Here is a 24,806-nt window from a genome sequence, read left to right as displayed (position 1 = left end):
AAACTTGCTTAAAATGCAATATTATGCGAAATTCTGAGATTTGAAGGCCAACTGACATATCGTGATACTACATGAAATAGTATCGAAATATTGGTAAAAATGAATATATTTACGTAATATCAAACTACATGAAAAACGTGAAAAAAGTCACTATTTTACCATATTTGAGGATTTTAACTTCAAATCATAGAGCGAGGTTTCGTATTATTTAGATCCAAGAAAAGACATATGACAATGTTGTTTCCAATACAAATGATAAAAACCAATGTGTTTTCATTAGAATTAACTAAAATGTTCCTGATTTTCCGTTTATATTACAGATGGAAGATGTACACGTAAAACCGCTCTAATCCGTCTGAAACGTCGATATATGCAATAAAAACCGAACTTCTCCCCTTTTCAATATCCTACTCAGTATTTTAACGAGAAACAAATGGTTGATTGAAAATAAAGTATTTAAGGTTAATTTCTAATCAATTATGTGTTTGCATCATTTTTATCGTATTTTTAATGAATTATTAACAATAAACTGAAAATTCACAAAAACGTGGAAAAACGGCAAAATATTGCCTAATTCGATGATATTTTGTTTAAATCACATAAAGGAAAAGGGGATGATAAACTTAAAAATATTGCTAAATTCGATGATTTTTCGTACGAAACAAAATGCAAGAAAACTTGCTTAAAATGCAATATTATGCGAAATTCTAGGATTTGAAGGCCAAATCAAATATCGTGATACTACATGAAATAGTATCGAAATATTGGTAAAAATGAATATATTTACGTAATATCAAACTACATTAAAAACGTGAAAAAAATCACTATTTTAGCATATATGAGGATTTTAGCTTCAAATGATAGAGCGAGGTTTCGCATTATTTAGATTCAAGAAAAGACATATGACAATGTTGTTTCCAATACAAATGATAAAAACCAATGGAATTTACTAAAATGTTCCTGATTTTCCGTTTATATTACCGATGGAAGATATACACGTAAAACCGCTCTAATCCGGCTGAAACGTCGATATATGCAATAAAAACCGAACTTCTCCCCTTTTCAATATCTTACTCAGTATTTTAACGAGAAACAAATAGATGATTGAAAATGAAGTATTTAAGGTTATTATCTAATCAATTATGTGTTTGCATCATTTTTATCGTATATTTAATGAATTAATAACAATAAACTGAAATTTCACAAAAAACGTGGAAAAACGGCAAAATATTGCCTAATTCGATGATATTTTGTTTAAATCACATAAAGGAAAAGTAGATGATAAACGTAAAAATATTGCTAAATTCGATGATTTTTCGTACGAAACAAAATGCAAGAAAACTTGCTTAAAATGCAATATTATGCGAAATTCTAAGATTTGAAGGCCAAATCACATATCGTGATACTACATGAAATAGTATCGAAATATTGATAAAAATGAATATATTTACGTAATATCAAACTACATTAAAAACGTAAAAAAAGTCACTATTTTACCATATTTGAGGATTTTAACTTCAAATCATAGAGCGAGGTTTCGTATTATTTAGATCCAAGAAAAGACATATGACAATGTTGTTTCCAATACAAATGATAAAAACCAATGTGTTTTCATAAGAATTAACTAAAATGTTCCTGATTTTCCGTTTATATTACCGATGGAAGATGTACACGTAAAACCGTTCTAATCCGGCTGAAACGTCGATATATGCAATAAAAACCGAACTTCTCCCCTTTTCAATATCTTACTCAGTATTTTAACGAGAAACAAATAGATGATTGAAAATGAAGTATTTAAGGTTATTATCTAATCAATTATGTGTTTGCATCATTTTTATCGTATATTTAATGAATTAATAACAATAAACTGAAAATTCACAAAAACGTGGAAAAACGGCAAAATATTGCCTAATTCGATGATATTTTGTTAAAATCACATAAAGGAAAAGGAGGTAATAAACGTCAAAATATTGCTAAATTCGATGATTTTTCGTACGAAACAAAATGCAAAAAAACTTGCTTAAAATGCAATATTATGCGAAATTCTGAGATTTGAAGGCCAACTGACATATCGTGATACTACATGAAATAGTATCGAAATATTGGTAAAAATGAATATATTTACGTAATATCAAACTACATGAAAAACGTGAAAAAAGTCACTATTTTACCATATTTGAGGATTTTAACTTCAAATCATAGAGCGAGGTTTCGTATTATTTAGATCCAAGAAAAGACATATGACAATGTTGTTTCCAATACAAATGATAAAAACCAATGTGTTTTCATTAGAATTAACTAAAATGTTCCTGATTTTCCGTTTATATTACAGATGGAAGATGTACACGTAAAACCGCTCTAATCCGTCTGAAACGTCGATATATGCAATAAAAACCGAACTTCTCCCCTTTTCAATATCCTACTCAGTATTTTAACGAGAAACAAATGGTTGATTGAAAATAAAGTATTTAAGGTTAATTTCTAATCAATTATGTGTTTGCATCATTTTTATCGTATTTTTAATGAATTATTAACAATAAACTGAAAATTCACAAAAACGTGGAAAAACGGCAAAATATTGCCTAATTCGATGATATTTTGTTTAAATCACATAAAGGAAAAGGGGATGATAAACTTAAAAATATTGCTAAATTCGATGATTTTTCGTACGAAACAAAATGCAAGAAAACTTGCTTAAAATGCAATATTATGCGAAATTCTAGGATTTGAAGGCCAAATCAAATATCGTGATACTACATGAAATAGTATCGAAATATTGGTAAAAATGAATATATTTACGTAATATTAAACTACATTAAAAACGTGAAAAAAATCACTATTTTAGCATATATGAGGATTTTAGCTTCAAATGATAGAGCGAGGTTTCGCATTATTTAGATTCAAGAAAAGACATATGACAATGTTGTTTCCAATACAAATGATAAAAACCAATGGAATTTACTAAAATGTTCCTGATTTTCCGTTTATATTACCGATGGAAGATATACACGTAAAACCGCTCTAATCCGGCTGAAACGTCGATATATGCAATAAAAACCGAACTTCTCCCCTTTTCAATATCTTACTCAGTATTTTAACGAGAAACAAATAGATGATTGAAAATGAAGTATTTAAGGTTATTATCTAATCAATTATGTGTTTGCATCATTTTTATCGTATATTTAATGAATTAATAACAATAAACTGAATATTCACAAAAACGTGGAAAAACGGCAAAATATTGCCTAATTCGATGATATTTTGTTAAAATCACATAAAGGAAAAGGAGATAATAAACGTCAAAATATTGCTAAATTCGATGATTTTTCGTACGAAACAAAATGCAAAAAAAACTTGCTTATAATGCAATATTATGCGAAATTCTGAGATTTGAAGGCCAACTGACATATCGTGATACTACATGAAATAGTATCGAAATATTGGTAAAAATGAATATATTTACGTAATATCAAACTACATGAAAAAAGTGAAAAAAGTCACTATTTTACCATATTTGAGGATTTTAACTTCAAATCATAGAGCGAGGTTTCGTATTATTTAGATCCAAGAAAAGACATATGACAATGTTGTTTCCAATACAAATGACAAAAACCAATGGAAATACCTAAAATGTTCCTGATTTTCCGTTTATATTACCGATGGAAGATGTACAGGTAAAACCGCTCTAATCCGGCTGAAACGTCGATATATACAATAAAAACCGAACTTCTCCCCTTTTCAATATCTTACTCAGTATTTTAACGAGAAACAAATAGATGATTGAAAATGAAGTATTTAAGGTTATTATCTAATCAATTATGTGTTTGCATCATTTTTATCGTATATTTAATGAATTAATAACAATAAGCTGAAAATTCACAAAAACCTGAAAAAACGGCAAAATATTACCTAATTCGATGATATTTTGTTTAAATCACATAAAGGAAAAGGAGATAATAAACGTCAAAATATTGCTAAATTCGATGATTTTTCGTACGAAACAAAATGCAAGAAAACTTGCTTAAAATGCAATATTATGCGACATTCTGAGATTTGAAGGCCAAATCACATATTGTGATACTACATGAAATAGTATCGAAATATTGGTCAAAATGAATATATTTACGTAATATCACACTAAATGATTAACGTGAAAAAGTCACTATTTTACCATATTTGCGGATTTTACCTTCAAATCATAGAGCGAGGTTTCGTATTATTTAGATCCAAGAAAAGACATATGACAATGTTGTTTCCAATAAAAATGATAAAAATCAATGTGTTTTCATTAGTAATAACTAAAATGTTCCTGATTTTCCGTTTATATTACCGATTGAAGATGTACACGTAAAACCGCTCTAATCCTGCTGAAACGTCGATATATGCAATAAAAACCGAACTTCTCCCCTTTTTAATATCCTACTCAGTATTTTAACGAGGAACAAATGGTTGATTGAAAATGAAGTATTTAAGGTTAATTTCTAATCAATTATGTGTTTGCATCATTTTTATCGTATATTTAATGAATTATTAACAATAAACTGAAATTTCACAAAAACGTGGAAAAACGGCAAAATATTGCCTAATTCGATGATATTTTGTTTAAATCACATAAAGGAAAAGTAGATGATAAACGTAAAAATATTGCTAAATTCGATGATTTTTCGTACGAAACAAAATGCAAGAAAACTTGCTTAAAATGCAATATTATGCGAAATTCTAAGATTTGAAGGCCAAATCACATATCGTGATACTACATGAAATAGTATCGAAATATTGATAAAAATGAATATATTTACGTAATATCAAACTACATTAAAAACGTAAAAAAAGTCACTATTTTACCATATTTGAGGATTTTAACTTCAAATCATAGAGCGAGGTTTCGTATTATTTAGATCCAAGAAAAGACATATGACAATGTTGTTTCCAATACAAATGATAAAAACCAATGTGTTTTCATAAGAATTAACTAAAATGTTCCTGATTTTCCGTTTATATTACCGATGGAAGATGTACACGTAAAACCGTTCTAATCCGGCTGAAACGTCGATATATGCAATAAAAACCGAACTTCTCCCCTTTTCAATATCTTACTCAGTATTTTAACGAGAAACAAATAGATGATTGAAAATGAAGTATTTAAGGTTATTATCTAATCAATTATGTGTTTGCATCATTTTTATCGTATATTTAATGAATTAATAACAATAAACTGAAAATTCACAAAAACGTGGAAAAACGGCAAAATATTGCCTAATTCGATGATATTTTGTTAAAATCACATAAAGGAAAAGGAGATAATAAACGTCAAAATATTGCTAAATTCGATGATTTTTCGTACGAAACAAAATGCAAAAAACTTGCTTAAAATGCAATATTATGCGAAATTCTGAGATTTGAAGCCAACTGACATATCGTGATACTACATGAAATAGTATCGAAATATTGGTAAAAATGAATATATTTACGTAATATCAAACTACATGAAAAAAGTGAAAAAAGTCACTATTTTACCATATTTGAGGATTTTAACTTCAAATCATAGAGCGAGGTTTCGTATTATTTAGATCCAAGAAAAGACATATGACAATGTTGTTTCCAATACAAATGATACAAACCAATGTGTTTTCATAAACATTAACTAAAATGTTCTTGATTTTCCGTTTATATTACCGATGGAAGATGTACACGTTAAACCGCTCTAATCCGGCTGAAACGTCGATATATGCAATAAAAACCGAACTTCTCCCCTTTTCAATATCTTACTCAGTATTTTAACGAGAAACAAACAGATGATTGAAAATGAAGTATTTAAGGTTATTATCTAATCAACTATGTGTTTGCATCATTTTTATCGTATATTTAATGAATTAATAACAATAAACTGAAAATTCACAAAAACGTGGAAAAAACGGCAAAATATTGCTTAATTCGATGATATTTTGTTAAAATCACATAAAGGAAAAGGAGATAATAAACGTCAAAATATTGCTAAATTCGATGATTTTTCGAACGAAACAAAATGCAAAAAAACTTGCTTAAAATGCAATATTATGCGAAATTCTGAGATTTGAAGGCCAACTGACATATCGTGATACTACATGAAATAGTATCGAAATATTGGTAAAAACTAATATATTTACGTAATATCAAAGTACATGAAAAACGTGAAAAAAGTCACTATTTTACCATATTTGAGGATTTTAACTTCAAATCATAGAGCGAGGTTTCGTATTATTTAGATCCAAGAAAAGACATATGACAATGTTGTTTCCAATACAAATGATAAAAACCAATGTGTTTTCATTAGAATTAACTAAAATGTTCCTGATTTTCCCTTTATATTACAGATGGAAGATGTACACGTAAAACCGCTCTAATCCGGCTGAAACGTCGATATATGCAATAAAAACCGAACTTCTCCCCTTTGCAATATCTTACTCAGTATTTTAACGAGAAACAAATAGATGATTGAAAATGAAGTATTTAAGGTTATTATCTAATCAATTATGTGTTTGCATCATTTTTATCGTATATTTAATGAATTAATAACAATAAACTGAAAATTCACAAAAACGTGGAAAAACGGCAAAATATTGCCTAATTCGATGATATTTTGTTAAAATCACATAAAGGAAAAGGAGATAATAAACGTCAAAATATTGCTAAATTCGATGATTTTTCGTACGAAACAAAATGCAAAAAACTTGCTTAAAATGCAATATTATGCGAAATTCTGAGATTTGAAGCCAACTGACATATCGTGATACTACATGAAATAGTATCGAAATATTGGTAAAAATGAATATATTTACGTAATATCAAACTACATGAAAAACGTGAAAAAAGTCACTATTTTACCATATTTGAGGATTTTACCTTCAAATCATAGAGCGAGGTTTCGTATTATTTAGATCCAAGAAAAGACATATGACAATGTTGTTTCCAATACAAATGATAAAAACCAATGTGTTTTCATAAGCATTAACTAAAATGTTCTTGATTTTCCGTTTATATTACCGATGGAAGATGTACACGTAAAACCGCTCTAATCCGGCTGAAACGTCGATATATGCAATAAAAACCGAACTTCTCCCCTTTTCAATATCTTACTCAGTATTTTAACGAGAAACAAATAGATGATTGAAAATGAAGTATTTAAGGTAATTATCTAATCAACTATGTGTTTGCATCATTTTTATCGTATATTTAATGAATTAATAACAATAAACTGAAAATTCACAAAAACGTGGAAAAAACGGCAAAATATTGCCTAATTCGATGATATTTTGTTAAAATCACATAAAGGAAAAGGAGATAATAAACGTCAAAATATTGCTAAATTCGATGATTTTTCGTACGAAACAAAATGCAAAAAAACTTGCTTAAAATGCAATATTATGCGAAATTCTGAGATTTGAAGGCCAACTGACATATCGTGATACTACATGAAATAGTATCGAAATATTGGTAAAAACTAATATATTTACGTAATATCAAAGTACATGAAAAACGTGAAAAAAGTCACTATTTTACCATATTTGAGGATTTTAACTTCAAATCATAGAGCGAGGTTTCGTATTATTTAGATCCAAGAAAAGACATATGACAATGTTGTTTCCAATACAAATGATAAAAACCAATGTGTTTTCATTAGAATTAACTAAAATGTTCCTGATTTTCCGTTTATATTACAGATGGAAGATGTACACGTAAAACCGCTCTAATCCGGCTGAAACGTCGATATATGCAATAAAAACCGAACTTCTCCCCTTTGCAATATCTTACTCAGTATTTTAACGAGAAACAAATAGATGATTGAAAATGAAGTATTTAAGGTTATTATCTAATCAATTATGTGTTTGCATCATTTTTATCGTATATTTAATGAATTAATAACAATAAACTGAAAATTCACAAAAACGTGAGAAAACGGCAAAATATTGCCTAATTCGATGATATTTTGTTTAAATCACTTAAAGGAAAAGGAGATAATAAACGTCATAATATTGCTAAATTCGATTATTTTTCGTACGAAACAAAATGCAAAAAAACTTGCTTAAAATGCAATATTATGCGAAATTCTGAGATTTGAAGGCCAACTGACATATCGTGATACTACATGAAATAGTATCGAAATATTGGTAAAAATGAATATATTTACGTAATATCAAACTACATGAAAAACGTGAAAAAAGTCACAATTTTACCATATTTTAGGATTTTAACTTCAAATCATAGAGCGAGGTTTCGTATTATTTAGATCCAAGAAAAGACATATGACAATGTTGTTTCCAATACAAATGATAAAAACAAATGTGTTTTCATAAGAATTAACTGAAATGTTCCTGATTTTCCGTTTATATTACCGATGGAAGATGTACACGTAAAACTGCTCTAATCCGGCTGAAACGTCGATATATGCAATAAAAACCGAACTTCTCCCCTTTTCAATATCTTACTCAGTATTTTAACGAGAAACAAATAGATGATTGAAAATGAAGTATTTAAGGTTATTATCTAATCAATTATGTGTTTGCATCATTTTTATCGTATATTTAATGAATTAATAACAATAAACTGAAAACTCACAAAAACGTGAAAAAACGGCAAAATATTGCCTAATTCGATGATATTTTGTTTAAATCACTTAAAGGAAAAGGAGATAATAAACGTCAAAATATTGCTAAATTCGATGATTTTTCGTACGAAACAAAATGCAAAAAAACTTGCTTAAAATGCAAGCGATGAGTCACAATACCGTGGCTGAAGTATGATGACCAGACCACACACTAGAAATTGAAGAGACGACGACGTTTCGGTCCGTCCTGGACCATTCTCAAGTCGTGAATGGTCCAGAACGGACCGAAACGTCGTCGTCTCTTCAATTTCTAGTGTGTGGTCTGGTCATCATTAAAATGCAATATTATGCGAAATTCTGAGATTTGAAGGCCAACTGACATATCGTGATAAAACATGAAATAGTATCGAAATATTGGTAAAAATGAATATATTTACGTAATATCAAACAACATGAAAAACGTGAAAAAAGTCACTATTTTACCATATTTGAGGATTTTAACTTTAAATCATAAAGCGAGGTTTCGTATTATTTAGATCCAAGAAAAGACATATGACAATGTTGTTTCCAATACAAATGATAAAAACCAATGTGTTTTCATTAGAATTAACTAAAATGTTCCTGATTTTCCGTTTATATTACCGATGGATGATGTACACGTAAAACTGCTCTAATCCGGCTAAAACGTCCATATATGCAATAAAAACCGAACTTCTCCCCTTTTCAATATCTTACTCAGTATTTTAACGAGAAACAAATAGATGATTGAAAATGAAGTATTTAAGGTTATTATCTAATCAATTATGTGTTTGCATCATTTTTATCGTATATTTAATGAATAAATAACAATAAACTGAAAATTCACAAAAACGTGAGAAAACGGCAAAATATTGCCTAATTCGATGATATTTTGTTTAAATCACTTAAAGGAAAAGGAGATAATAAACGTCAAAATATTGCTAAATTCGATGATTTTTCGTACGAAACAAAATGCAAAAAAACTTGCTTAAAATGCAATATTATGCGAAATTCTGAGATTTGAAGGCCAACTGACATATCGTGATACTACATGAAATAGTATCGAAATATTGGTAAAAATGAATATATATATACGTAATATCAAACTACATGAAAAACGTGAAAAAAGTCACTATTTTACCATATTTGAGGATTTTAACTTCAAATCATAGAGCGAGGTTTCTTATTATTTAGATCCAAGAAAAGACATATGACAATGTTGTTTCCAATACAATTGATAAAAACCAATGTGTTTTCATAAGAATTAACTAAAATGTTCCTGATTTTCCGTTTATATTACCGATGGAAGATATACACGTAAAACCGCTCTAATCCGGCTGAAACGTCGATATATGCAATAAAAACCGAACTTCTCCCCTTTTCAATATCTTACTCAGTATTTTAACGAGAAACAAATAGATGATTGAAAATGAAGTATTTAAGGTTATTATCTAATCAATTATGTGTTTGCATCATTTTTATCGTATATTTAATGAATTAATAACAATAAACTGAAAATTCACAAAAACGTGGAAAAAACGGCAAAATATTGCCTATTTCGATGATATTTTGTTAAAATCACATAAAGGAAAAGGAGATAATAAACGTCAAAATATTGCTGAATTCGATGATTTTTCGTACGAAACAAAATGCAAAAAAACTTGCTTAAAATGTAATATTATGCGAAATTCTGAGATTTGAAGGCCAACTGACATATCGTGATACTACATGAAATAGTATCGAAATATTGGTAAAAATTAATATATTTACGTAATATCAAACTACATGAAAAACGTGAAAAAAAGTCACTATTTTACCATATTTGAGGATTTTAACTTTAAATCATAAAGCGAGGTTTCGTATTATTTAGATCCAAGAAAAGACATATGACAATGTTGTTTCCAATACAAATGATAAAAACCAATGTGTTTTCATTAGAATTAACTAAAATGTTCCTGATTTTCCGTTTATATTACCGATGGAAGATGTACACGTAAAACCTGCTCTAATCCGGCTGAAACGTCCATATATGCAATAAAAACCGAACTTCTCCCCTTTTCAATATCTTACTCAGTATTTTAACGAGAAACAAATAGATGATTGAAAATGAAGTATTTAAGGTTATTATCTAATCAATTATGTGTTTGCATCATTTTTATCATATATTTAATGAATTAATATCAATAAACTGAAAATTCACAAAAACGTGGAAAAACGGCAAAATATTGCCTAATTCGATGATATTTTGTTAAAATCACATAAAGGAAAAGGAGATAATAAACGTCAAAATATTGCTAAATTCGATGATTTTTCCTACGAAACAAAATGCAAAAAAACTTGCTTAAAATGCAATATTATGCGAAATTCTGAGATTTGAAGGCCAACTGACATATCGTGATAATACATGAAATAGTATCGAAATATTGGTAAAAATGAATATATTTACGTAATATCAAACTACATGAAAAACGTGAAAAAAGTCACTATTTTACCATATTTGAGGATTTTAACTTTAAATCATAAAGCGAGGTTTCGTATTATTTAGATCCAAGAAAAGACATATGACAATGTTGTTTCCAATACAAATGATAAAAACCAATGTGTTTTCATTAGAATTAACTAAAATGTTCCTGATTTTCCGTTTATATTACCGATGGAATGATGTACACGTAAAACCTGCTCTAATCCGGCTAAAACGTCCATATATGCAATAAAAACCGAACTTCTCCCCTTTTCAATATCTTACTCAGTATTTTAACGAGAAACAAATAGATGATTGAAAATGAAGTATTTAAGGTTATTATCTAATCAATTATGTGTTTGCATCATTTTTATCGTATATTTAATGAATAAATAACAATAAACTGAAAATTCACAAAAACGTGAGAAAACGGCAAAATATTGCCTAATTCGATGATATTTTGTTAAATCACATTAAAGGAAAAGGAGATAATAAACGTCAAAATATTGCTAAATTCGATGATTTTTCGTACGAAACAAAATGCAAAAAAACTTGCTTAAAATGCAATATTATGCGAAATTCTGAGATTTGAAGGCCAACTGACATATCGTGATACTACATGAAATAGTATCGAAATATTGGTAAAAATGAATATATATATACGTAATATCAAACTACATGAAAAACGTGAAAAAAGTCACTATTTTACCATATTTGAGGATTTTAACTTCAAATCATAGAGCGAGGTTTCGTATTATTTAGATCCAAGAAAAGACATATGACAATGTTGTTTCCAATACAATTGATAAAAACCAATGTGTTTTCATAAGAATTAACTAAAATGTTCCTGATTTTCCGTTTATATTACCGATGGAAGATATACACGTAAAACCGCTCTAATCCGGCTGAAACAGTCGATATATGCAATAAAAACCGAACTTCTCCCCTTTTCAATATCTTACTCAGTATTTTAACGAGAAACAAATAGATGATTGAAAATGAAGTATTTAAGGTTATTATCTAATCAATTATGTGTTTGCATCATTTTTATCGTATATTTAATGAATTAATAACAATAAACTGAAAATTCACAAAAACGTGGAAAAACGGCAAAATATTGCCTAATTCGATGATATTTTGTTAAAATCACATAAAGGAAAAGGAGATAATAAACGTCAAAATATTGCTGAATTCGATGATTTTTCGTACGAAACAAAATGCCAAAAAAACTTGCTTAAAATGCTATATTATGCGAAATTCTGAGATTTGAAGGCCAACTGACATATCGTGATACTACATGAAATAGTATCGAAATATTGGTAAAAATGAATATATTTACGTAATATCAAACTACATGAAAAACGTGAAAAAAAGTCACTATTTTACCATATTTGAGGATTTTAACTTTAAATCATAAAGCGAGGTTTCGTATTATTTAGATCCAAGAAAAGACATATGACAATGTTGTTTCCAATACAAATGATAAAAACCAATGTGTTTTCATTAGAATTAACTAAAATGTTCCTGATTTTCCGTTTATATTACCGATGGAAGATGTACACGTAAAACTGCTCTAATCCGGCTGAAAACGTCCGATATATGCAATAAAAACCGAACTTCTCCCCTTTTCAATATCTTACTCAGTATTTTAACGAGAAACAAATAGATGATTGAAAATGAAGTATTTAAGGTTATTATCTAATCAATTATGTGTTTGCATCATTTTTATCAGTATATTTAATGAATTAATAACAATAAACTGAAAATTCACAAAAACGTGGAAAAACGGCAAAATATTGCCTAATTCGATGATATTTTGTTAAAATCACATAAAGGAAAAGGAGATAATAAACGTCAAAATATTGCTAAATTCGATGATTTTTCGTACGAAACAAAATGCAAAAAAACTTGCTTAAAATGCAATATTATGCGAAATTCTGAGATTTGAAGGCCAACTGACATATCGTGATAAAACATGAAATAGTATCGAAATATTGGTAAAAATGAATATATTTACGTAATATCAAACTACATGAAAAACGTGAAAAAAGTCACTATTTTACCATATTTGAGGATTTTAACTTTAAATCATAAAGCGAGGTTTCGTATTATTTAGATCCAAGAAAAGACATATGACAATGTTGTTTCCAATACAAATGATAAAAACCAATGGGTTTTCATAAGAATTAAATAAAATGTTCCTGATTTTCCGTTTATATTACCGATGGAAGATATACACGTAAAACCGCTCTAATCCGGCTGAAACGTCGATATATGCAATAAAAACCGAACTTCTCCCCTTTTCAATATCTTACTCAGTATTTTAACGAGAAACAAATAGATGATTGAAAATGAAGTATTTAAGGTTATTATCTAATCAATTATGTGTTTGCATCATTTTTATCGTATATTTAATGAATTAATAACAATAAACTGAAAATTCACAAAAACGTGGAAAAAACGGCAAAATATTGCCTAATTCGATGATATTTTGTTAAAATCACATAAAGGAAAAGGAGATAATAAACGTCAAAATATTGCTAAATTCGATGATTTTTCGTACGAAACAAAATGCAAAAAAACTTGCTTAAAATGCAATATTATGCGAAATTCTGAGATTTGAAGGCCAACTGACATATCGTGATACTACATGAAATAGTATCGAAATATTGGTAAAAACTGAATATATTTACGTAATATCAAACTACATGGAAAAACGTGAAAAAAGTCACTATTTTACCATATTTGAGGATTTTAACTTAAATCATAGAGCGAGGTTTCGTATTATTTAGATCCAAGAAAAGACATATGACAATGTTGTTTCCAATACAAATGATAAAAACCAATGTGTTTTCATTAGAATTAACTAAAATGTTCCTGATTTTCCGTTTATATTACAGATGGAAGATGTACACGTAAAACCGCTCTAATCCGGCTGAAACGTCGATATATGCAATAAAAACCGAACTTCTCCCCTTTGCAATATCTTACTCAGTATTTTAACGAGAAACAAATAGATGATTGAAAATGAAGTATTTAAGGTTATTATCTAATCAATTATGTGTTTGCATCATTTTTATCGTATATTTAATGAATTAATAACAATAAACTGAAAATTCACAAAAACGTGAGAAAACGGCAAAATATTGCCTAATTCGATGATATTTTGTTTAAATCACTTAAAGGAAAAGGAGATAATAAACGTCATAATATTGCTAAATTCGATGATTTTTCGTACGAAACAAAATGCAAAAAAACTTGCTTAAAATGCAATATTATGCGAAATTCTGAGATTTGAAGGCCAACTGACATATCGTGATACTACATGAAATAGTATCGAAATATTGGTAAAAATGAATATATTTACGTAATATCAAACTACATGAAAAACGTGAAAAAAGTCACTATTTTACCATATTTGAGGATTTTAACTTCAAATCATAGAGCGAGGTTTCGTATTATTTAGATCCAAGAAAAGACATATGACAATGTTGTTTCCAATACAAATGATAAAAACCAATGTGTTTTCATAAGAATTAACTGAAATGTTCCTGATTTTCCGTTTATATTACCGATGGAAGATATACACGTAAAACCGCTCTAATCCGGCTGAAACGTCGATATATGCAATAAAAACCGAACTTCTCCCCTTTTCAATATCTTACTCAGTATTTTAACGAGAAACAAATAGATGATTGAAAATGAAGTATTTAAGGTTATTATCTAATCAATTATGTGTTTGCATCATTTTTATCGTATATTTAATGAATTAATAACAATAAACTGAAAATTCACATAAACGTGGAAAAACGGCAAAATATTGCCTAATTCGATGATATTTTGTTAAAATCACATAAAGGAAAAGGAGATAATAAACGTCAAAATATTGCTAAATTCGATGATTTTTCGTACGAAACAAAATGCAAAAAAACTTGCTTAAAATGCAATATTATGCGAAATTCTGAGATTTGAAGGCCAACTGACATATCGTGATACTACATGAAATAGTATCGAAATATTGGTAAAAATGAATATATTTACGTAATATCAAACTACATGAAAAACGTGAAAAAAGTCACTATTTTACCATATTTGAGGATTTTAACTTTAAATCATAAAGCGAGGTTTCGTATTATTTAGATCCAAGAAAAGACATATGACAATGTTGTTTCCAATACAAATGATAAAAACCAATGTGTTTTCATTAGAATTAACTAAAATGTTCCTGATTTTCCGTTTATATTACCGATGGATGATGTACACGTAAAACTGCTCTAATCCGGCTAAAACGTCCATATATGCAATAAAAACCGAACTTCTCCCCTTTTCAATATCTTACTCAGTATTTTAACGAGAAACAAATAGATGATTGAAAATGAAGTATTTAAGGTTATTATCTAATCAATTATGTGTTTGCATCATTTTTATCGTATATTTAATGAATTAATAACAATAAACTGAAAATTCACAAAAACGTGAGAAAACGGCAAAATATTGCCTAATTCGATGATATTTTGTTTAAATCACTTAAAGGAAAAGGAGATAATAAACGTCAAAATATTGCTAAATTCGATGATTTTTCGTACGAAACAAAATGCAAAAAAACTTGCTTAAAATGCAATATTATGCGAAATTCTGAGATTTGAAGGCCAACTGACATATCGTGATACTACATGAAATAGTATCGAAATATTGGTAAAAATGAATATATATATACGTAATATCAAACTACATGAAAAACGTGAAAAAAGTCACTATTTTACCATATTTGAGGATTTTAACTTCAAATCATAGAGCGAGGTTTCTTATTATTTAGATCCAAGAAAAGACATATGACAATGTTGTTTCCAATACAATTGATAAAAACCAATGTGTTTTCATAAGAATTAACTAAAATGTTCCTGATTTTCCGTTTATATTACCGATGGAAGATATACACGTAAAACCGCTCTAATCCGGCTGAAACGTCGATATATGCAATAAAAACCGAACTTCTCCCCTTTTCAATATCTTACTCAGTATTTTAACGAGAAACAAATAGATGATTGAAAATGAAGTATTTAAGGTTATTATCTAATCAATTATGTGTTTGCATCATTTTTATCGTATATTTAATGAATTAATAACAATAAACTGAAAATTCACAAAAACGTGGAAAAACGGCAAAATATTGCCTATTTCGATGATATTTTGTTAAAATCACATAAAGGAAAAGGAGATAATAAACGTCAAAATATTGCTGAATTCGATGATTTTTCGTACGAAACAAAATGCAAAAAAACTTGCTTAAAATGTAATATTATGCGAAATTCTGAGATTTGAAGGCCAACTGACATATCGTGATACTACATGAAATAGTATCGAAATATTGGTAAAAATTAATATATTTACGTAATATCAAACTACATGAAAAACGTGAAAAAAATCACTATTTTACCATATTTGAGGATTTTAACTTTAAATCATAAAGCGAGGTTTCGTATTATTTAGATCCAAGAAAAGACATATGACAATGTTGTTTCCAATACAAATGATAAAAACCAATGTGTTTTCATTAGAATTAACTAAAATGTTCCTGATTTTCCGTTTATATTACCGATGGAAGATGTACACGTAAAACTGCTCTAATCCGGCTAAAACGTCCATATATGCAATAAAAACCGAACTTCTCCCCTTTTCAATATCTTACTCAGTATTTTAACGAGAAACAAATAGATGATTGAAAATGAAGTATTTAAGGTTATTATCTAATCAATTATGTGTTTGCATCATTTTTATCATATATTTAATGAATTAATATCAATAAACTGAAAATTCACAAAAACGTGGAAAAACGGCAAAATATTGCCTAATTCGATGATATTTTGTTAAAATCACATAAAGGAAAAGGAGATAATAAACGTCAAAATATTGCTAAATTCGATGATTTTTCGTACGAAACAAAATGCAAAAAAACTTGCTTAAAATGCAATATTATGCGAAATTCTGAGATTTGAAGGCCAACTGACATATCGTGATAAAACATGAAATAGTATCGAAATATTGGTAAAAATGAATATATTTACGTAATATCAAACAACATGAAAAACGTGAAAAAAGTCACTATTTTACCATATTTGAGGATTTTAACTTTAAATCATAAAGCGAGGTTTCGTATTATTTAGATCCAAGAAAAGACATATGACAATGTTGTTTCCAATACAAATGATAAAAACCAATGTGTTTTCATTAGAATTAACTAAAATGTTCCTGATTTTCCGTTTATATTACCGATGGATGATGTACACGTAAAACTGCTCTAATCCGGCTAAAACGTCCATATATGCAATAAAAACCGAACTTCTCCCCTTTTCAATATCTTACTCAGTATTTTAACGAGAAACAAATAGATGATTGAAAATGAAGTATTTAAGGTTATTATCTAATCAATTATGTGTTTGCATCATTTTTATCGTATATTTAATGAATAAATAACAATAAACTGAAAATTCACAAAAACGTGAGAAAACGGCAAAATATTGCCTAATTCGATGATATTTTGTTTAAATCACTTAAAGGAAAAGGAGATAATAAACGTCAAAATATTGCTAAATTCGATGATTTTTCGTACGAAACAAAATGCAAAAAAACTTGCTTAAAATGCAATATTATGCGAAATTCTGAGATTTGAAGGCCAACTGACATATCGTGATACTACATGAAATAGTATCGAAATATTGGTAAAAATGAATATATATATACGTAATATCAAACTACATGAAAAACGTGAAAAAAGTCACTATTTTACCATATTTGAGGATTTTAACTTCAAATCATAGAGCGAGGTTTCTTATTATTTAGATCCAAGAAAAGACATATGACAATGTTGTTTCCAATACAATTGATAAAAACCAATGTGTTTTCATAAGAATTAACTAAAATGTTCCTGATTTTCCGTTTATATTACCGATGGAAGATATACACGTAAAACCGCTCTAATCCGGCTGAAACATCGATATATGCAATAAAAACCGAACTTCTCCCCTTTTCAATATCTTACTCAGTATTTTAACGAGAAACAAATAGATGATTGAAAATGAAGTATTTAAGGTTATTATCTAATCAATTATGTGTTTGCATCATTTTTATCGTATATTTAATGAATTAATAACAATAAACTGAAAATTCACAAAAACGTGGAAAAACGGCAAAATATTGCCTAATTCGATGATATTTTGTTAAAATCACATAAAGGAAAAGGAGATAATAAACGTCAAAATATTGCTGAATTCGATGATTTTTCGTACGAAACAAAATGCAAAAAAACTTGCTTAAAATGTAATATTATGCGAAATTCTGAGATTTGAAGGCCAACTGACATATCGTGATACTACATGAAATAGTATCGAAATATTGGTAAAAATGAATATATTTACGTAATATCAAACTACATGAAAAACGTGAAAAAAATCACTATTTTACCATATTTGAGGATTTTAACTTTAAATCATAAAGCGAGGTTTCGTATTATTTAGATCCAAGAAAAGACATATGACAATGTTGTTTCCAATACAAATGATAAAAACCAATGTGTTTTCATTAGAATTAACTAAAATGTTCCTGATTTTCCGTTTATATTACCGATGGAAGATGTACACGTAAAACTGCTCTAATCCGGCTAAAACGTCCATATATGCAATAAAAACCGAACTTCTCCCCTTTTCAATATCTTACTCAGTATTTTAACGAGAAACAAATAGATGATTGAAAATGAAGTATTTAAGGTTATTATCTAATCAATTATGTGTTTGCATCATTTTTATCATATATTTAATGAATTAATATCAATAAACTGAAAATTCACAAAAACGTGGAAAAACGGCAAAATATTGCCTAATTCGATGATATTTTGTTAAAATCACATAAAGGAAAAGGAGATAATAAACGTCAAAATATTGCTAAATTCGATGATTTTTCGTACGAAACAAAATGCAAAAAAACTTGCTTAAAATGCAATATTATGCGAAATTCTGAGATTTGAAGGCCAACTGACATATCGTGATAAAACATGAAATAGTATCGAAATATTGGTAAAAATGAATATATTTACGTAATATCAAACTACATGAAAAACGTGAAAAAAGTCACTATTTTACCATATTTGAGGATTTTAACTTTAAATCATAAAGCGAGGTTTCGTATTATTTAGATCCAAGAAAAGACATATGACAATGTTGTTTCCAATACAAATGATAAAAACCAATGGGTTTTCATAAGAATTAAATAAAATGTTCCTGATTTTCCGTTTATATTACCGATGGAAGATATACACGTAAAACCGCTCTAATCCGGCTGAAACGTCGATATATGCAATAAAAACCGAACTTCTCCCCTTTTCAATATCTTACTCAGTATTTTAACGAGAAACAAATAGATGATTGAAAATGAAGTATTTATGGTTATTATCTAATCAATTATGTGTTTGCATCATTTTTATCGTATATTTAATGAATTAATAACAATAAACTGAAAATTCACAAAAACGTGGAAAAACGGCAAAATATTGCCTAATTCGATGATATTTTGTTAAAATCACATAAAGGAAAAGGAGATAATAAACGTCAAAATATTGCTAAATTCGATGATTTTTCGTACGAAACAAAATGCAAAAAAACTTGCTTAAAATGCAATATTATGCGAAATTCTGAGATTTGAAGGCCAACTGACATATCGTGATACTACATGAAATAGTATCGAAATATTGGTAAAAATGAATATATTTACGTAATATCAAACTACATGGAAAACGTGAAAAAAGTCACTATTTTTCCATATTTGAGGATTTTAACTTTAAATCATAGAGCGAGGTTTCGTATTATTTAGATCCAAGAAAAGACATATGACAATGTTGTTTCCAATACAATTGATAAAAACAAATGTGTTTTCATAAGAATTAACTGAAATGTTCCTGATTTTCCGTTTATATTACCGATGGAAGATGTTCACGTAAAACTGCTCTAATCCGGCTGAAACGTCGATATATGCAATAAAAACCGAACTTCTCCCCTTTTCAATATCTTATTCAGTATTTTAACGAGAAACAAATAGATGAATGAAAATGAAGTATTTAAGGTTATTATCTAATCAATTATGTGTTTGCATCATTTTTATCGTATATTTAATGAATTAATAACAATAAACTGAAAATTCACAAAAACGTGAAAAAACGGCAAAATATTGCCTAATTCGATGATATTTTGTTTAAATCACTTAAAGGAAAAGGAGATAATAAACGTCAAAATATTGCTAAATTCGATGATTTTTCGTACGAAACAAAATGCAAAAAAACTTGCTTAAAATGCAATATTATGCGAAATTCTGAGATTTGAAGGCCAACTGACATATCGTGATAAAACATGAAATAGTATCGAAATATTGGTAAAAATGAATATATTTACGTAATATCAAACTACATGAAAAACGTGAAAAAAGTCACTATTTTACCATATTTGAGGATTTTAACTTTAAATCATAAAGCGAGGTTTCGTATTATTTAGATCCAAGAAAAGACATATGACAATGTTGTTTCCAATACAAATGATAAAAACCAATGGGTTTTCATAAGAATTAAATAAAATGTTCCTGGTTTTCCGTTTATATTACCGATGGAAGATATACACGTAAAACCGCTCTAATCCGGCTGAAACGTCGATATATGCAATAAAAACCGAACTTCTCCCCTTTTCAATATCTTACTCAGTATTTTAACGAGAAACAAATAGATGATTGAAAATGAAGTATTTAAGGTTATTATCTAATCAATTATGTGTTTGCATCATTTTTATCGTATATTTAATGAATTAATAACAATAAACTGAAAATTCACATAAACGTGGAAAAACGGCAAAATATTGCCTAATTCGATGATATTTTGTTAAAATCACATAAAGGAAAAGGAGATAATAAACGTCAAAATATTGCTAAATTCGATGATTTTTCGTACGAAACAAAATGCAAAAAAACTTGCTTAAAATGCAATATTATGCGAAATTCTGAGATTTGAAGGCCAACTGACATATCGTGATACTACATGAAATAGTATCGAAATATTGGTAAAAATGAATATATTTACGTAATATCAAACTACATGGAAAACGTGAAAAAAGTCACTATTTTACCATATTTGAGGATTTTAACTTTAAATCATAAAGCGAGGTTTCGTATTATTTAGATCCAAGAAAAGACATATGACAATGTTGTTTCCAATAAAAATGATAAAAACCAATGTGTTTTCATTAGAATTAACTAAAATGTTCCTAATATTCCGTTTATATTACAGATGGAAGATGTACACGTAAAACCGCTCTAATCCGTCTGAAACGTCGATATATGCAATAAAAACCGAACTTCTCCCCTTTTCAATATCTTACTCAGTATTTTAACGAGAAACAAATAGATGATTGAAAATGAAGTATTTAAGGTTATTATCTAATCAATTATGTGTTTGCATCATTTTTATCATATATATAATGAATTAATAACAATAAACTGAAAATTCACAAAAACGTGAAAAACGGCAAAATATTGCCTAATTCGATGATATTTTGTTAAAATCACATAAAGGAAAAAGAGATAATAAACGTCAAAATATTGCTAAATTCGATGATTTTTCGTACAAACAAAATGCAAAAAAACTTGCTTAAAATGCAATATTATGCGAAATTCTGAGATTTGAAGGCCAACTGACATATCGTGATACTACATGAAATAGTATCGAAATATTGGTAAAAATGAATATATTTACGTAATATCAAACTACATGGAAAACGTGAAAAAAGTCACTATTTTACCATATTTGAGGATTTTAACTTTAAATCATAAAGCGAGGTTTCGTATTATTTAGATCCAAGAAAAGACATTTGACAATGTTGTTTCCAATACAATTGATAAAAACAAATGTGTTTTCATAAGAATTAACTGAAATGTTCCTGATTTTCCGTTTATATTACCGATGGAAGATGTACACGTAAAACTGCTCTAATCCGGCTGAAACGTCGATATATGCAATAAAAACCGAACTTCTCCCCTTTTCAATATCTTACTCAGTATTTTAACGAGAAACAAATAGATGATTGAAAATGAAGTATTTAAGGTTATTATCTAATCAATTATGTGTTTGCATCATTTTTATCGTATATTTAATGAATTAATAACAATAAACTGAAAATTCACAAAAACGTGAAAAAACGGCAAAATATTGCCTAATTCGATGATATTTTGTTTAAATCACTTAAAGGAAAAGGAGATAATAAACGTCAAAATATTGCTAAATTCGATGATTTTTCGTACGAAACAAAATGCAAAAAAACTTGCTTAAAATGCAATATTATGCGAAATTCTGAGATTTGAAGGCCAACTGACATATCGTGATACTACATGAAATAGTATCGAAATATTGGTAAAAATGAATATATTTACGTAATATCAAACTACATGGAAAACGTGAAAAAAGTCACTATTTTACCATATTTGAGGATTTTAACTTTAAATCATAAAGCGAGGTTTCGTATTATTTAGATCCAAGAAAAGACATATGACAATGTTGTTTCCAATACAAATGATAAAAACCAATGGGTTTTCATAAGAATTAAATAAAATGTTCCTGATTTTCCGTTTATATTACCGATGGAAGATGTACACGTAAAACTGCTCTAATCCGGCTGAAACGTCGATATATGCAATAAAAACCGAACTTCTCCCCTTTTCAATATCTTACTCAGTATTTTAACGAGAAACAAATAGATGATTGAAAATGAAGTATTTAAGGTTATTATCTAATCAATTATGTGTTTGCATCATTTTTATCGTATATTTAATGAATTAATAACAATAAACTGAAAATTCACAAAAACGTGAAAAAACGGCAAAATATTGCCTAATTCGATGATATTTTGTTTAAATCACTTAAAGGAAAAGGAGATAATAAACGTCAAAATATTGCTAAATTCGATGATTTTTCGTACGAAACAAAATGCAAAAAAACTTGATTAAAATGCAATATTATGCGAAATTCTGAGATTTGAAGGCCAACTGACATATCGTGATACTACATGAAATAGTATCGAAATATTGGTAAAAATGAATATATTTACGTAATATCAAACTACATGAAAAACGTGAAAAAGTCACTATTTTACCATATTTGAGGATTTTAACTTCAAATCATAGAGCGAGGTTTCGTATTATTTAGATCCAAGAAAAGACATATGACAATGTTGTTTCCAATACAATTGATAAAAACCAATGTGTTTTCATAAGAATTAACTAAAATGTTCCTGATTTTCCGTTTATATTACCGATGGAAGATATACACGTAAAACCGCTCTAATCCGGCTGAAACGTCGATATATGCAATAAAAACCGAACTTCTCCCCTTTTCAATATCTTACTCAGTATTTTAACGAGAAACAAATAGATGATTGAAAATGAAGTATTTAAGGTTATTATCTAATCAATTATGTGTTTGCATCATTTTTATCATATATTTAATGAATTAATAACAATAAACTGAAAATTCACAAAAACGTGAAAAAACGGCAAAATATTGCCTAATTCGATGATATTTTGTTAAAATCACATAAAGGAAAAGGAGATAATAAACGTCAAAATATTGCTAAATTCGATGATTTTTCGTATGAAACAAAATGCAAAAAAACTTGCTTAAAATGCAATATTATGCAAAATTCTGAGATTTGAAGGCCAACTGACATATCGTGATAAAACATGAAATAGTATCGAAATATTGGTAAAAATGAATATATTTACGTAATATCAAACTACATGAAAAACGTGAAAAAAGTCACTATTTTACCATATTTGAGGATTTTAACTTTAAATCATAAAGCGAGGTTTCGTATTATTTAGATCCAAGAAAAGACATATGACAATGTTGTTTCCAATACAAATGATAAAAACCAATGGGTTTTCATAAGAATTAAATAAAATGTTAATGATTTTCCGTTTATATTACCGATGGAAGATATACACGTAAAACCGCTCTAATCCGGCTGAAACGTCGATATATGCAATAAAAACCGAACTTCTCCCCTTTTCAATATCTTACTCAGTATTTTAACGAGAAACAAATAGATGATTGAAAATGAAGTATTTAAGGTTATTATCTAATCAATTATGTGTTTGCATCATTTTTATCGTATATTTAATGAATTAATAACAATAAACTGAAAATTCACAAAAACGTGGAAAAACGGCAAAATATTGCCTAATTCGATGATATTTTGTTAAAATCACATAAAGGAAAAGGAGATAATAAACGTCAAAATATTGCTAAATTCGATGATTTTTCGTACGAAACAAAATGCAAAAAAACTTGCTTAAAATGCAATATTATGCGAAATTCTGAGATTTGAAGGCCAACTGACATATCGTGATACTACATGAAATAGTATCGAAATATTGGTAAAAATGAATATATTTACGTAATATCAAACTACATGGAAAACGTGAAAAAAGTCACTATTTTACCATATTTGAGGATTTTAACTTTAAATCATAAAGCGAGGTTTCGTATTATTTAGATCCAAGAAAAGACATATGACAATGTTGTTTCCAATACAAATGATAAAAACCAATGTGTTTTCATTAGAATTAACTAAAATGTTCCTAATATTCCGTTTATATTACAGATGGAAGATGTACACGTAAAACCGCTCTAATCCGGCTGAAACGTCGATATATGCAATA

Source organism: Procambarus clarkii, chromosome 57 (genome assembly GCF_040958095.1).
Source record: "Procambarus clarkii isolate CNS0578487 chromosome 57, FALCON_Pclarkii_2.0, whole genome shotgun sequence".
Classification (NCBI taxonomy): domain Eukaryota; kingdom Metazoa; phylum Arthropoda; class Malacostraca; order Decapoda; family Cambaridae; genus Procambarus; species Procambarus clarkii.
Note: the sequence above shows the minus strand (reverse complement) of the source record.